Raw genomic sequence first — 16447 nt, 5'->3', positions numbered from 1 at the left:
CCATGAGGTGAAGCATGCTCCTCATGCTGTGGGGATGCTTTTCATTGGCAGAGACTGGGAAACTGGTCAGAATTGAAGAATTTATGGATGGTGCTAAATACAGGGAAATTCTTGAGAGAAACCTGTTAAAGTCTTCCAGAGATTTGACTGGGACGGAGATTCACCTTCCAGCAGGACAATGACCCTAAGCAAACTGCTAAAGCAACACTCAAGTGGTTTATGTGGAAACATTTAAATGTCTTGGAATGAACTAGTCAAAGCCCAGACCTCAATCCATTTGAGAATCTGTGGTATGACTTAAAGATTGCTGTACACCAGTGGAACCCAACCAACTTGAAGGAGCTGGATCAGTTTTGCCGTGAATAATGGGCAAAAATCCCAGTGGCTACATGTGCCAAGCTTTTAGAGACATACCCCAAGAGACTTGCAGCTGTAATTGCTGCAAAAGGTGGCTCTACAAAGTATTGACTTTGGGGGGGTTGAATGGTTTTGTCTTATTTCTTGTTTGTTTCACAAAAAAATATATTTTGCGTCTTCAAATTATTCGACATGTTGTGTAAATCAAATGATACAAACCCTCAAAAAATACATTTTATTTCCAAGTTGCAAGGCAATTTTTTTTAAATGCCACTGTATTTTACCAAAATCAAAGCATAAACACAAAAAAATCTACGCACAAACAATTGAGGACTCTCAAACCCCAATTTTTTTTTGCATGAGGTGAAAATACAAAATCATATGCAATGTAATGTGATCACGGATGAGTGCTAGACCCTAACGATACTTAACCTAAGGATAATTAACCTAAAAAGCTTTTTCCTTGACACAAACAGGAAAATGAAAACAGCAAGTCTAAAGCAGCAAGTCTAATTTAAGAGGGAGAAATTAATAAATAAATATCCACAAGTTAACGGTATAAAGCTGTGGTAGGGCTTAGGAGAAGACGGCTTTACACCTGTGAAAAATGTGAGAAAATGCAGCACAAGTTCATAAGCTGACTCCTATTTGATGAGGTGGAGAACTTCGGGTTTTGACTCCGCTCCACATGTACTTATGGCATGGTGTAAGGTGTCAGGGAGTGAACAAAAGATCCGACCCAAATAATGTTGGGAGCTGGTGCAGTGTTTTCACAGCATTAGTTCTGCTCCAATGGTTTTGTCACACTGAATTGGGTGGGATATAAAACTTATGCCGCTTTACCGCAGATCAATGCGGTGCCTTCCTAGGGAATTTTGCATTATGTGAAACACGGCAAAACATCAGAGGTGGCCTAGTTTTCGATGTTTTCGCTAAGCTTATTCAGCTGATGGAGCCTATACAGGAGGAATTTCAATTGTTGACTCGAAAATGGATTAATTATCATGTGAAATAATGATCACCAAAACGCAGAGCAATCTCAAGGTAATGAGCAATTAAGACAAACTGAGATATGAAAAAGCCTTAAAAAGCCTTATTATTGCTTCGGTATCCTGCCTAGTCAGTGCTGGAAAATAAAAGCAGCAGTTTGTTGAATTCAGGTCTGGGGGCTTTAGGATTTAGGGGTTGGAGGAAGCAGACTTAAAAAGACTGAGTTATAAAATCTAAAAAATCTGGTAATAACAATGACCCAATGATGCTGAGGAAGGCTCTGCAGCTGAAATACTTCCACTTTGAAAAACGAATAGAAATCCACCCTCCATGCATATTAGCAACTAAGCTTCCGGACTATACTCATAAGATAATGTGCCATGCACATCATGCCACAAGGGAAACTCCTTACTATGCTCCATGACAATAACAGGAGGGAAAGTGTTGCCCAAGTCCAGGCTGCATTGGCAACCTCCCCAGGCTAGGATATGAATTGCAGGTCACGCAGTATAGACTGACAGGTGTTGAACAGCCTAGCAGCAACACCTCCAACCCTTAGCACTACCTCTGTCACCAACAAGATAGAAGTCAAAAAGGAAAGACAGGTGAATGGCAGGCTAGAATATTATTGTGTCCTGACCTACATACCAGAAGTTAAAGAACATGACTTGTTTTATATATATTTCCTCACTATGAGGTTGGAGTAATACTGTGAAAATGATGATAGTGCCCTTTTAGTGTAAGATCTGTTTGAAAAGACAGCCTGAAAGGTCAGCCTGTTTTGGTGGAATGGAGTTTTGGCATGCCTGTTGACATCACCAGGTGGTAAATTAGTTAATAGACCAATAAGAAAAACAAAATCTAACCTCTCTGCCAAAAAATAGCTTGTTTTTAGTTTCCCCCTTTCCACTCCCAGACAGTCCTAGACCATCCTAGCAAAATTATTGCTTGAGAAGCTGCTCTTCGCTAATAACTAAACTAAACTTGAAGATTTTGTCACAGATTATGCACAAAAAAATGGCTAACATGATGCTGATTATCATAATCCGAATTGCATTTCCAAATCAATTTCATCAGCTTTATGCTTTCATAATAATTGTGCTCAACACCGAACAATAGGCATTTAGCTATTTCCCCTGCCTTCCACATAACCGGAATACTGGCCATAGAGTACAGTGGTTGTGGTACATTGTGCGTACACAGCATCAGTGAATAAAGACGGATTTATAGAAGTAATTATCAAGCCGTTATTATGACATTTACATTATAGCATGTGATCTTTGGGTGAATAAATTCTAACCCATTACTCAATACCATTTTCTGTTGAATTTAAATACATATTCAAGCATATAAATCTAATCAACACTGGCTAATTATTAAATGAGGTTTCAAAATGAAAGTTAACAGATACAGGCTTATCTACTAAATAAGATGGGGGATGGATCTGCTGAAAATAGTCCAATGAACTGAACACAACTCTTCTGGGAAACTAAGTAGAACTCGGGGAGTTGTAAGGCTGAGCATTTCTCTGTTTGCTATAGGGTAATTTCCACAGCTGACGTCTATCTCCAGGTTTCGCGACCAATACAGATAATTGGATGACCTTTTGAGTGTAATAAGACCTGCAAGGGTTAGGGTTATAATTATTCTATATTCTCCTCTACAAGGGGGTTTGGGCATTTCTTCAGTCTACCAGGCCATATTAATCTTTCTTGTTTTGTGGGGACTTGGGTCACTGCACATTGTTATTAATAGTTAAGACCATGGTTAAAAGGGCAGCAGGGGCACTACCTCAGAGCTACTTTTCAGTACAGAACAACCCCTCCCCTGAGTGCAGTCTAATTGTTTCTGTTCCTGCATATGGAAAGTGCACTCTGGGTAATTCGATGCAGCTATTCCAGGACCTTGTCTTGTTTACTTGCCGAATGAGAAGGCAAAACATTAGCACCATTCCAAGACACCTGTTTATTTATGAATATTTGTGTGTAGGCTTTATCGTAGAGAATATGGTGTATAAGTACTGTATAGTTGTTTTGGAGTGAGTGTGACAAAGAATGTTAGGCTAACTCTAGTTTATTTTGATTGATCTGCCTTCTCTGTGTTTCTCAGATGCTCGGTGCCATAGCTCAAGCAAAAAACAAACAATGACAGAACACGCGATGACTCAACACTTCATATTGTTTTCAGAGGAATCTGCTACTGACTGCTTCTCTGGAAGCTGACTTCTCCCTGTATCTTTGATCACTCTTCTTTGATCTTTTCTCGAGTCGGGGACCAGCGCGAAATTGCTATATGGCATGATATATGGTATTCTATCTCGGAAGAGTATGAAAAATACATTTGATCTCCCTACACCATTTTCTGATTCCTCAACCCCACCACCTCTCCCTCCCCCATCGTCTTGCCCTTGCCAAGTAGACTGGAAGTCTCAGTGAACAGAAAAGCTACGAGGGGTCCTGTCAACAAATAGATTACAGAACATGCACTCAGTTAATGAGATAATTAACTTCTGTGTGCAAAATGCATCAATTAAGATTCTCTCCCCACAGATTAGAAATGATAAAAAGGGAACCAATTCAAAAACTACATGATAGCTTCCAGATATTAACGAGAAGTCACGGTTTTCCAACTTGTTGGGCTTGATTGAGATCTAAAATATAACATTACGTGGCGCAGTGCTGTTCTCTTCATAGCAGTCAACAATCCCTCTTCCTATTATAATTCTAACAGTGGCTAATTCTCACTGTGCTGCATTATACTGAAAGGGATGAGAGAGCCAAGCCTATGGGTTCATAGCTTCAACCACACTTTCACACACCAGATTATTAATTGACTGCTGAATGTATACATATTTTTCTCTTGCCATGTTTGCTCCTTTCCATATTTTGTCGATCTCTGATAACTTCTTACCGACGTGGTTCCTGCACAGGAACACCTCAGCGGAAATTTCAGAGCGCCACCTATAGTACTATAGTATAGTACTCGATAAATCTCAAACTTTCATTAAAACACACATGCACGGTACTGAATTAAAGCTACACTCGTTGTGAATCTAGCCACCAAGTCAGATTTGTAAAATGCTTTTCAGCGAAAGCATGAGAAGCTATTATCTGATAGCATGCACCCCCCCAAAATACCAAAACGTCACCTAAACAACAGATTTTGCGGTAGCCGGCGCTACACAAAACGCAGAAATAAAATATAAAACATTCATTACCTTTGACGAGCTTCTCTGTTGGCACCACTATATGTCCCATAAACATCACAATTGGGTATTTTTCCCGATTAAATCCGTCAAAGTATGCCAAAAAAGTCCATCTATAAAGGCCGTCTGATCCAAGGAAAATGCAGCTTTACACGACGCAACGTCACTTTTAAAATTAACAAAGTTGCCTATAAACTTTTACAAATCACTTCAAACGACTTTTGTAAACCAACTTTAGGTATTAATAAACGTTAATAATCGATCAAATTGATCACGGGGCGATCTGTATTCGATAGCAGCAAGTCTTGAAATCATCATCCATTTTTTTTACTTTCATAATTTCCTGGGTGCACCCCAAGACAGGCAGTGCCTATACGTCATCCCACCAAGGATAAATGTGCAAAGAAATGCCAGTATTGGCGACATCGTGTGGAAGCTGTAGGCATTGTAAACGGAACCGGATCTATTCGCCTTAGACAATTCAAAGACTTGCGGATTATTTTTTTTTGTGTGTTTTTGGTGAACAGTTTTCCCTGGGATTTTTACTCCGAAACACGCTCTGTTATAGCCACAGACACGATTTTACCAGTTTTAGAGACTTCATAGTGTTTTCTATACACACATACTTATCATATGCATATACTATATTCCTGGCATGAGTAGCAGGACTTTGAAATGTTGCACGATTTTTAACAAAAAGCTGCGAAAATTCGCAGCATCCTTAACAGGTGATAAGATACCCAGGAAGGGATGAAAATAGCCTTAGAAATAATGTTAATGAAATAAGTAACTTAATCTGATAACATTCATATATTAGCTATTTCTGAGACTCACTTAGATAACTAATTTGATGATGCAGCAGTAGCAATACAATAATATCAAATCTATAGAAGAGACAGAAATACTTATGGGGTTGCTGTATATATTCTTAGCCATACCGTAATGCTTAAGGAAGAGCCGTAATGCTTAGAGGAGATCTTATTTGAAGTGTTGTGGTTGCAGGTTTACTTGGCACATCTAAGACCTTTTCTTTTGGGGTGTTAATATAGGCCACCAAGTGCTAACAGTCAGTATCTAAATAATGTGTTTTCAGCAAGCTGTCTGCTCAAGAGGAAGCTTCTCATTGTAACCAGTGCCTGTAATCTGGTTCGGGTTATTAATCAACCTACCAAGATGTTTACAAACACTACAGGAACAGCTTCAGAACTTTGTTCTAAAGCTGTATCAATACCCATTGGATGCAGTGATCATAATATAGTGGCAATAAAAACTGGGCCTAAAATGGTGTATAAGAGCTCATACAAAATATTTTGCTGTGACTCTTATGTGGATGATGTTAAAAATGTTTGTTGGTCTGATGTGATTAAAAAGGAGCATCCAGGCACTGCACGAGATGAATTTATGAAATTGCTTCTTCTAATTATTGTTAAACATGCACCTGTTGCGAAACTGTCTGTAAAGGCTCAATGGATTGGAATTGAAAAACTGTATGGTTGAAAGAGATGAGGCAAAAGGAGTGGATAATACATCTGGCTGCACATCTGACTGGCTGACTAACTGCAAATTGAGAAATTATTTAACTGAACAAAAAGAAGAAGAAACTGTATTATGAAGCCAAGATCAATGATGAATGATGGGAAAAAAAGAAAAAAAATTATGGGCACAAAGACAAATTCAACTCCATCTTTCAATCGAATCAAATCACATTTTATTGGTCACATAATAAAATCACATGGTTAGCAGATGTCATTGCGAGTTTTGCGAAATGCTTGTGCTTCTAGTTCCGAAAGTGCTTGTGCTTCCAGTTCCGACATTTCTAAAAAAGTATTATTTAACAATTCCACAACAAATACCTAATACACACAAATCTAAGTAAAGGAATGGAATAAGAATATGGAAATATGAATATATGGATGAGCAATGTCAGAGCGGCATAGGCTAAGATGCAATAGATAGTAGAAGATACAGTATATACATATGAGATGAGTAATGCAAGATATGTAAACATTATTAAAGTGGCATTATTAAAGAGACTACTTTTCCATCTATTAAAGTGGCCAATGATTCCAAGTCTGTATGTAGGCCTCTCTGTGCTAGTGATGGCTGTTTAACAGTCTAAAGGCCTTGAGATAGAAGATTTTTCAGTCTCTCGGTCCCAGCTTTGATGGACATGTACTGACCTCGCCTTCTGGACGGTAGCGGGGTGAACATGCAGTGGATTGGGTGATTTTTGTTCTTGATGATCTTTTTGGCCTTCTTGTGACATCGGGTGCTGTACGTATCCTGGAGGCAGGGAGTTTTCCCCCGGTGATGCGTTGTGCAGACCGCACCACCCTCTGGTAAGCCCTGCAGTTGTGGGCGGTGCAGTTGCGTACCAGGCAGTGATACAGCCCGACAGGATGCTCTCAATTTTGCATCTGTAAAAGTGTGTCAGGGTTTCAGTTGACAAGCCAAATTTATTCAGCCTCCTGAGGTTGAAGAGGCGCTGTTGTGCCTTCTTCACCACACTGTCTGTGGGTGGACCATTTCAGTTTGTCAGTGATATGTATGCCGATGAACTTAAAACCTTCTACCTTCTCCACTGCTGTCCCGTCGATGTGGATAAGGAGGTGCTCCCTCTGTTGTTTCCTGACGTCCACAATCATCTCCTTTGTTTTGTTTACGTTAAGTGAGAGGTCATTTTCCTGACACCAGACTCAGAGAGCCCTCACTGTTGTTGTTGGTAATCAAGCCTACTACTGTTGTGTCATCTGAAAACTTGATGATTGAGTTGGAGGCGTGCATGGCTACGCAGTCATGGGTGAACAGGGAGTACAGGGGGGGCTGAGCATGCACCCTTGTGGGGCCCCAGTGAATAGGAAGGGGTTGAGACCCAGGGCCTCAAGCTTAATGATGAGCTTGGAGGGTACTATAGTGTTGAATGCTGAGCTACGGTCAATGAACATCTTTCTTACATAGGTATTCCACTTGTCCAGATGGGATAGGGCAGTGTGCAGTGTGATGGCAATTGCATCGTCTGTGGACCTATTGGGGCGGTAAGCAAATTGAAGTGGGTTTAGGGTGACAGGTAAGGTGGAGGTGATATGATCCTTGACTAGTCTCTCAAATTCTTCATGATGACAGAAGTGAGTGCTACGGGACGATAGTAATTTAGTTCAGTAACCTTTTCATTCTGGGGTACAGGAACAATGGTGGCCATCTTGAAGCATGTGTGGACCGCAGACTGGGATAGGTGCTGGTCTGCACATGCTCTGAGTACACTGCTAGGTATGCCATCTGGGTGGGCAGCCTTGCAAGGGTTAACACGTTTAAATGTCTTACTCACGTCGGAGCCCACAGTCCTTGGTGGCGGGCCTCGCTGGTGTTGCTGTATTATCCTCAAAGCGGGCAAAGAAGGTGTTTAGTTTGTCTGGAAGCAAGATGTTGGCGTACGCGACGTGGCTGGATTCTTTTTTTAGTCCGTGATTGTCTGTAGACCCTGCCACATATGTCTCGTGTATGAGCTGTTGAATTGCGACTCCACTTTGTCTCTATACTGACATGTTGCTTGTTTGATTGCCTTGAGGGGGGAATGACTACCGTGTTTGTATTCTGCCATATTCCCAGTCGCCATGCCATGGTTAAATGCGGTGGTGCGCCCTTTCAGTTTTGCACGAATGCTGCCATCTATCCATGGTTTCTGGTTAGGTTACGTTTTAATAGTCACAGTGGGTACAACATCTCCTATAAACCTCTTTATAAACTCACTCACCTAATCAGCGTTTATGTCAATATTATTCTCTGAGGCTACCCTGAACATATTTATTTATTTTATTTCACCTTTATTTAACCAGGTAGGCAAGTTGAGAACAAGTTCTCATTTACAATTGCGCCCTGGCCAAGATAAAGCAAAGCAGTTCGACACATACAACAACACAGAGTTACACATGGAGTAAAACAAATATACAGTCAATAATACTGTAGAAAAATAAGTCTATATACAATGTGAGCAAGTGAGGTGAGATAAGGGAGGTAAAGACAAAAAAGGCCATGGTGGCGAAGTAAATACAATATAGCAAGCAAAACACTGGAATGGTTGATTTGCAGTGGAAGAATGTGCAAAATAGAGATAGAAAAGGAGCAAAATAAAGAAATACAGTAGGGAAAGAGGTAGTTGTTTGGGCTAAATTATAGATGGGCAATGTACAGGTGCAGTAATCTGTGAGCGGCTCTGACAGCTGGTGCTTAAAGCTAGTGAGGGTGATAAGTGTTTCCAGTTTCAGAGATTTTTGTAGTTCGTTCCAGTCATTGGCAGCAGAGAACTGGAAGGAGAGGCGGCCAAAGGAAGAATTGGTTTTGGGGGTGACCAGAGAGATATACCTGCTGGAGCGTGTGCATATCCCAATCCGCGTGATCAAAACATTCTTGAAGCGTGGATTCCGATTGGTCAGACCAGCGTTGAATAGTCCTTAGCATGGGTTCTTCCTATTTGAGTTTCTGCCTATAGGAAGGGAGGAGCAAAATGGAGTTGTGGTCAGGTTTGCCGAAAGTAGAGCGGGGGAGGGCCTTATATGCATCGTGGAAGTTAGAGTAACCAGTAATAAACTGGTCCTGAATGTCTCTAAAACTAAGAGCATTGTATTTGGTACAATCATTCCAAGTTCTAGACCTCAGCTGAATCTGGTAATGAACGGTGTGGCTGTTGAACAAGTTGAGGAGAATAAATGACTTGTGTTGCCTTAGATTGAAAACTGTCATGGTCCAAACATATAGATTCAATGGTTGTAAAGATGGGAAAGAGATGCTCTGCTTTTTTGAAACCACACTCCAAAAAGCAAGTCCTGCAGGCTCTAGTTTTGTCTTATCGTGATTTGATTATTGTCCAGTTGTGTGGTCGAGTGCTGCAAGGAGAGACAGTTAAGCTGCAGCTGGCCCAGAACAGAGCGGCACGTCTTGCTCTTCATTGTAATCAGAGGGCTAATATAAATACTACACATGCCAGTCTCTCTTGGCTAAGAGTTGAGGAGAGACTGACTGCATCACTTCTTTTTTTTATAAGAAACTTTAATGTGTTGAATATCCTAAATTGTTTGCATTGTCAACTTACACATAGCTTTGACACACACACTTACCCCACCAGACATTCCACCAGTGGTCTTTTCACAGTCCCAAAATCAAGAACAAATTCAAGAAAGCATACAGTATTATATAGAGCCATTATTGCCTGAACGCTGTTCAATCTCATATTGCTCAAATGAACAGAAACACTGGTTCCAAAAACAAATAAAGCAACACCTCACAGCCCTATTTGACCTAGATAGTTTGTGTGTATGCATTCATATGTAGGCTACGTGTGCCTTTAAAAAAAATGTATGTAGTTCTGTCCTTGAGCTGTTCTTGTCTATTAATGTTCTGTATTATGTCATGTTTCAGGTTTAGTTTGGAGCCCAAGAAGAGTAGCTGCTGCTTTTGCAGTTAATTGGGATCCTAATAAAATACAAAATAATGGGATCTGCTTTACACAAGCACACAAACACTGAATATACTAATGCATTGCCTTCAAAACGGAAAATGTTGCTTAAACAAACTGATATACTGTACTTGTAATGAAGTTGTTTTCTGGTAATTTTCCAGTTAAAGATGTCTGTTTCACAATGACATTAGCTTGTCTTGGAAAGACATCATATTTTGGTTGTTGAAGCAACTACATATCAGATTACACCGATTTTTCAGGTTGCTAAAAATATATATAAAACAATACTATTAGTTTAACGTAACTAAATTAATCAGCCTGACATCATTGCAACGTTGGGATTCCTTCAGTAGCTAGGCACCAAAAACATCCAATACGGTGTCCATATTACGACATCTGTCCTAATACAGACACTGTAATCCAGAAACCACAGACTCCTTCCATAATCTTTTTTTCCCCTCTCTCCTTTCAACTACTCCCTCAGCTAGAAGTGCTGTGGATAGGGTCAAAGGTAAATACCATTCCCAATTTCCTCAGACCACTGGCTTTACATCTCTATCTCCAACAGTGAGCCATGCCTAGCTGCAGCTTTGAAGTACACTCTTAGATTAAAGGGTTCTATGTGAAGGGATAGGGTTCTACCAAGAACCGTTTTGATTTGAAGAATCCTTTTTGTAAGACAAGAGTTATTTGTAAGGCAAAGGGTTCTACCTAAGAATGTTTTACATCCTAAGAACCGTTTTTGGAAGAAAGGGTTCTTTGATGATTCTTTGGAAGCAAGAATGGTTTATTAGGAAGGCAAGAAGGATTCTACATAGTCATATATCATATTTCCCAGCATTCTCTATTGCAGTGTGGTTTTCATAATTGTTTGTTTTAATATCTTTTTTTTTTTTTTTGCATGTACATTGATTGGTTGATACATTGTTGGAATTATTGCACTTGTTACTGGGATGGTTGTTCTAGCTTAGACAATTGAGGTAGTCTCACTATTCAACCCTCCCTACCCTGGCAGTCATTCTCAATGAAGGCTTGCTAGATATCCTACATCTGTCTGGATTCTAATAGGAATTACACCAGCATAGTGCGACTTGCAGCCCTGATGTGGCCTGTAAAGCAGGAGTCTGACACCTGTGTTAGGGTATAATTACATACTCAAAGAAAGGCCTTATGACATACCGCATATATAATTATTGTCACAAGTTATTTCATTTTAAAGGCTAATAAGGCTGGTGGAACCATTCATAGACGGTTCTAGGTAAAACCCTCCAAAGATAAAATGTTTCTTGGTATAACCTTTCATGGAGGGTTCTAGGTAGAACCTTTAGATTATAAAATGCTTCTTTGTAGAACCATTCATAGGATTTTCTACTCTATATGCTACTCAGTATGAGAAGAGTGCCATCCTCCTGCATCCTCCTGCATCCTGCATCTCAGCCTGTAGATATTGAACTCTGCCTGCTGGACCCATGCGGTAAACTCTGTCATATCCAGGATGGAGTATCATGCACTCCACCCCTTCTGCCACTTTACTGCACATGTACATAACCTGTAATACATGATATACTGTTGATGAAAGGGACTTCATCACCCACTGGAGACTTGAAGACAGAACCTCACAAAGAGAGCTGTGCATGTCAATGTGTTAGACAGCCAAATCCTTAGATTTGGGCAAATAGACCATAGAAATGCCACTCTAGTTTTGGTTAGACAGCTGAAGTTGTACTCTACACACAACGGATTTTGATTTGTTAGGTAAAGTGTAAGCAAACTGTCTTTTTAAGCACATCAATATGATTTTTACAACAGAAACTGTTTTGGCATTGTTACATGAACACATCCATCGATTTTTGTTGTTGTTGATATCTACACTCAAGCTGGTCGATGTTTGTGCAATGTCCATATTTAGCCAACACCTGTTTGTATGTTAGTTCTGAGATTTGTCTCCTGGGAAAGATCTAACAGCGGACATAAGGAGAGACAAGACGAGACAAAACTAGCCTGTTATAGACTATTGTGTTGTAGGACAGCTGAGCTAACTGAAGACCTCAGGCATTCAACTCCCAGTAGTTGATATCGTTTCCACTGTAACATGTACAGTATTTACATGACGTGATACAACTGCACTGTTGGACCTAGGAACACAAGCATTTCGATACACCCGCAATAACATCAGCTAAATATGTGTACAGTTGAAGTCGGAAGTTTACATACACCTTAGCGAAATACATTTAAACTCAATTTTTCACAATTCCTGACATTTAATCCTAGTAAAAATTCCCTGTCTTAGGTCAGTTAGCATCACCACTTTATTTTAAGAATGTGAAATGTCAGAATAATAGTAGAGAGAATTATTTATTTCAGCTTTTATTTCTTTCATCACATTCCCAGTGGGTCAAAAGTTTACATACATTCAATTAGTATTTGGTAGCATTGCCTTTAAATTGTTTAACTTGGGTCAAACGTGTCGGGTAGCCTTCCACAAGCTTCCCAAAATAAGTTGGGAGAATTTTGGCCCATTCCTCCTGACAGAGCTAGTGTAACTGAGTCAGGTTTGTAGGCCTCCTTGCTCGCACACACTTTTTCAGTTCTGCCCACGCTTCTATAGGATTGAGGTCAGGGCTTTGTGATGGCCACTCCAATACCTTGACTTTGTTGTCCTTAAGCCAATTATCCACAACTTTGGAAGTATGCTTGGGGTCATTGTTCATTTGGTAGACTCATTTGCATCCAAGCTTTAACTTTCTGACTGATGTCTTGAGATGTTGCTTCAATATATCCACATAATTTTCGTTCCTCATGTTGCCATCTATTTTGTGAAGTGCACCTGTCACGTTCGTCATAATGATGAGACCAAGGCGCAGCATGAGTAGAGTTCCACATAATTTTAATAAACTGAAACTCACCTAATAAAACGTGACGCTACTGATGTGCATTATACATAGACAAGATCACACAACACAAATGAGGAAAATGGCTACTTAAATATTATCCCCAATCAGAGACAACAATAAACAGCTGTCTCTGATTGGGAACTATATCAGGCCAACATAGACATACAAAAACTAGAGTACCCACCCTAGTCACACCCTGACCTAACCAAAATATATAGAAAAACAGAGATATCTAAGGTCAGGGCATGACAGCACCAGTCCCTCCTTCAGCAAAGCACCCCCACAGCATGAGGCTGCCACCCCTGTGCTTCACGGTTGGGTTGGTGTTCTTCGGCTGGCAAGCCTCCCATTTTTCCTCCAAACATAACGATGGTCATTATGGCCAACAGTTCTATTTTTGTTTCATCAGACCAAAGTACAATCTTTGTCCCCATGTGCAGTTGCAAACCATAGTCTGGCTTTTTTTATGGCAGTTTTGGAGCCGTGTGTTCATCTCTAGGAGAAAGAACGCGTCTCCTTCCTGAGCGGTTTGACGGCTGTGTGGTCCCATGGTGTTTATACTTGAGTACTATTGTTTGTACAGAAGAACTTCAGGCATTTGGAAATTGCTCAGACATGTGGAGGTCTACAATTTGTTTTTTTTTAGGTTTTGGCTGATTTCTTTAGATTTTTACATGATGTCAAGCGAAAAGGCAGGCCTTGAAATACCTCCACAGGTACATCCCCAATTAACTCAAATTATGTCAATTAGACTATCAGCTTCTATAGCCATGACATAATTTTCTGGAATTTTGCAAGCTGTTTAAAGGCACAGTCAACTTTGTGTATGAAAACTTCTGGCCCACTGGAATTGTGATACAATTAATTATAAGTGAAATAATCTGTCTGTAAACAATTTTTGGAAAAATGACTTGTGTCATGCACAAAGTAGATGTCCTAACCGACTTGCCAAAATTATAGTTTGTTAACAAGAAATTTGTGGAGTGGTTGAAAAACAGTTTTAATGACTCCAAAATAAGCATTTGTAAACGTCCGACTTCAACTGTATGTGACCAATAAAATTTGATTTTATGAAATGTTGAAATAAGTTGCAGGCTATATTTGTAGCAAAGTCACATTCCAGACACTGGCTCTTGCCATCTTGCCAAAACTGATTTGACAGAGAAATATCAGCTAGATAGCTGTAGCTGGCTGTCCTATCAACAAGCTATTCTACCTAGCTGCTGTCATTTTGGCTAAACAATGTCAGCGCAGGCTTTAGCCTACATATAGAACTGAATTAGCTGACCTTCTTGAGATGGCGAGGCAGTCACAAAGGGAGAGGTCCTCAACTTCAAAACTTTGTTCTCTCCATTGCAAAGCTATCTTTTCTTACATGTTGTACTCACTACTGCACTTGTTTGTTGTGATTGAATGGCATAGACACATCCAAGAAACGCCCACATCAAATCCCAACCACACGATAACTCGTTTGCCTTCAGTCATGGCCGCTAGCATTTCTTAATGAGCATTGATGAAAAACTATGCCAAATCAAGTGCAGTCACCCTTTAATCTTGAGCACCATTAAAGGGGGTATCCAGTCACTGTGATAACATGTACAGATGTACAGTGTTAATTTGGCAACTAGTGTTAATCGCACTGTACTAGGTTGAGATGGGGTGTCTGTTGTTTACTTGTAAACACAATGGATGATTTTAACTGTGCTGCATTGGGCTGAGCTGTTTTGTAGTCCATTCTAATGTCTGCTGGAACACACAGAATAAATATGGGTATTCCATTACAGTGAAGTCCGATGGGTGATGAGCTGAGCAATATTCTGCAGCAGGCTACACAAGAACAGGGTCCGTATCCACAAAGTATCTCAGAGTACAACATTTGTTGTAAGTGCTGAGAATAGAGACATTTTACTCCTACTCTTACTCTTAGGGGTAAAAATAAAAGCTACTGAATGTATGAAGGCTCTTTAGTCATAAGAGTCACACCTAGTCAACAGACATTTAGAAGACGACAAGAAATGCTGGCAGCCATGACAGAAGCCAAATGTGAGTTGGCTTGATGTGGGTGTTTCTTGGGTGTGTCCTTGCCACCACCAAGACACAACATCTGTCAGACCTTGCCCGCAGCTGTTTCCCCCCACTCAATCACAACAAACAAACCTCCTGCATGCTGAGTTCAATAAATACAGGCAGATGTATTGTGAAATGCCGAAGAAAGATTTGAATAGGTCTTTAGCCAAGAGAGTAATATGAGGAGAATGCAATTGCTGAATTTATGTAGATATTATAAACTAAGTGTTTTGATAACTTTCAAATGGAATAACTTTCGTGTAGAATAAACAACCCTTAACATATTACCATAGAAGCTAATATAACAATGTGCACATTTAATCTTTCATTGTCATTCCCTGCCGATACAGATACTGTGCCTATCTGCATTTTGTCTGGTGGTAATGGGGCTACCTTGGCAAACATGTCAGAGTGGTCATACCTTCCTGTGTGGTGTCTCATATACAACTAGAGTTATCTGATCCTGGTGCAGAAATAGGTTTCTCCTCATATTGACTGATACCATTCATTTCAATAGTAAAAAGACAATACAAGTAAAAATGATCTCGCAAATGTTTTATGTTGAGTGCCTTTTGATGCTCTCCATTCAGAGACATCAGTATCAAGCCTGTCTGTCAGTCAGAACTTCAGCACATCATCTTGCAAGTCTCCATGTGCTGGCTCCATACATATTTATGTGAACATATACAGTTACTGTTCTATTACCAATGGCAGTTAGGATAGGTAATATCTGACACGCACACAGGTACAACGTTGACGTTTGAACAAGTCAGACTAAACCTACCTAATTATTTTCTCCCCATCGACGACTGTTGTTGAGCAGGCAAGAGGTGAGGTCTTGCCAGAGACCCATTTACATTTTACATTTACATGCCATCGATGAGCATAGCAGCATAGATCAGATCCTGGCCCCTCATCGAAGATACTGGTTGGTCACACACAAATACACACACACACACAGAGCACTGATTACAATGGTGGTTATGATTAACCTGGTGGAACCAACCTGATCTCCGCGTTCACCTTTCTATTTCACTTCAGGAAGGGAAGTAGAACGGTGAACTCAGCAATCAGGCTGGTTCCACCAGGCTAGGTTATGCCCTGGACATTATATACATCTAAGAAGTACAAAAAAAGCAACAAATCATGTCAGTTTAAATACATTACGCTATCAATTGGGTTATCAAATGTATCAAAGTAATGAAGTGGGTTACCTTCTCTATTGGTGAAAGCTGTTGCCACTGACAGGTGAAGGTTGCAGGCCAGAAACTTGCCAACATGTGGCTGACTGTCCCATTCATAGTAATGCTCACAGCGAGGGCATGATGCATATGATTGCCCCCTTTGCTGGTCTTCTCGATGCTGCATATTCGGCTTCAGACTGGACATCTTTCAAACAACAGCAGCAGGAAATCGTATGAAGGGGTGTTGACTGGGAGGGCCTGTGACAGGGTGATATAATAGACAGACAAGTGGGTATAT

At 40.3% G+C, this 16447-nt stretch overlaps 1 protein-coding gene across 1 annotated transcript in view; it reads right to left on the bottom strand.

Moving 5' to 3' along the window:
- LOC139383404 (leucine-rich repeat and fibronectin type-III domain-containing protein 2) overlaps nucleotides 1–16447 on the bottom strand; it is a 241115-nt gene that overhangs the window by 70601 nt on the left and 154067 nt on the right. The window contains exons 6-7 of the mRNA XM_071127944.1: nucleotides 16180–16407; nucleotides 15750–15890 (exon numbers count right to left, since the gene is read on the bottom strand). The gene's annotated coding sequence lies outside the window, so the exon portion shown is untranslated. The remainder of the gene's footprint in view (nucleotides 1–15749; nucleotides 15891–16179; nucleotides 16408–16447) is intronic.

The sequence above is a fragment of the Oncorhynchus clarkii genome, chromosome 25, assembly GCF_045791955.1.
Source record: "Oncorhynchus clarkii lewisi isolate Uvic-CL-2024 chromosome 25, UVic_Ocla_1.0, whole genome shotgun sequence".
NCBI lineage: Eukaryota > Metazoa > Chordata > Actinopteri > Salmoniformes > Salmonidae > Oncorhynchus > Oncorhynchus clarkii.
This window is presented reverse-complemented; position numbering and strand designations above follow the sequence as displayed.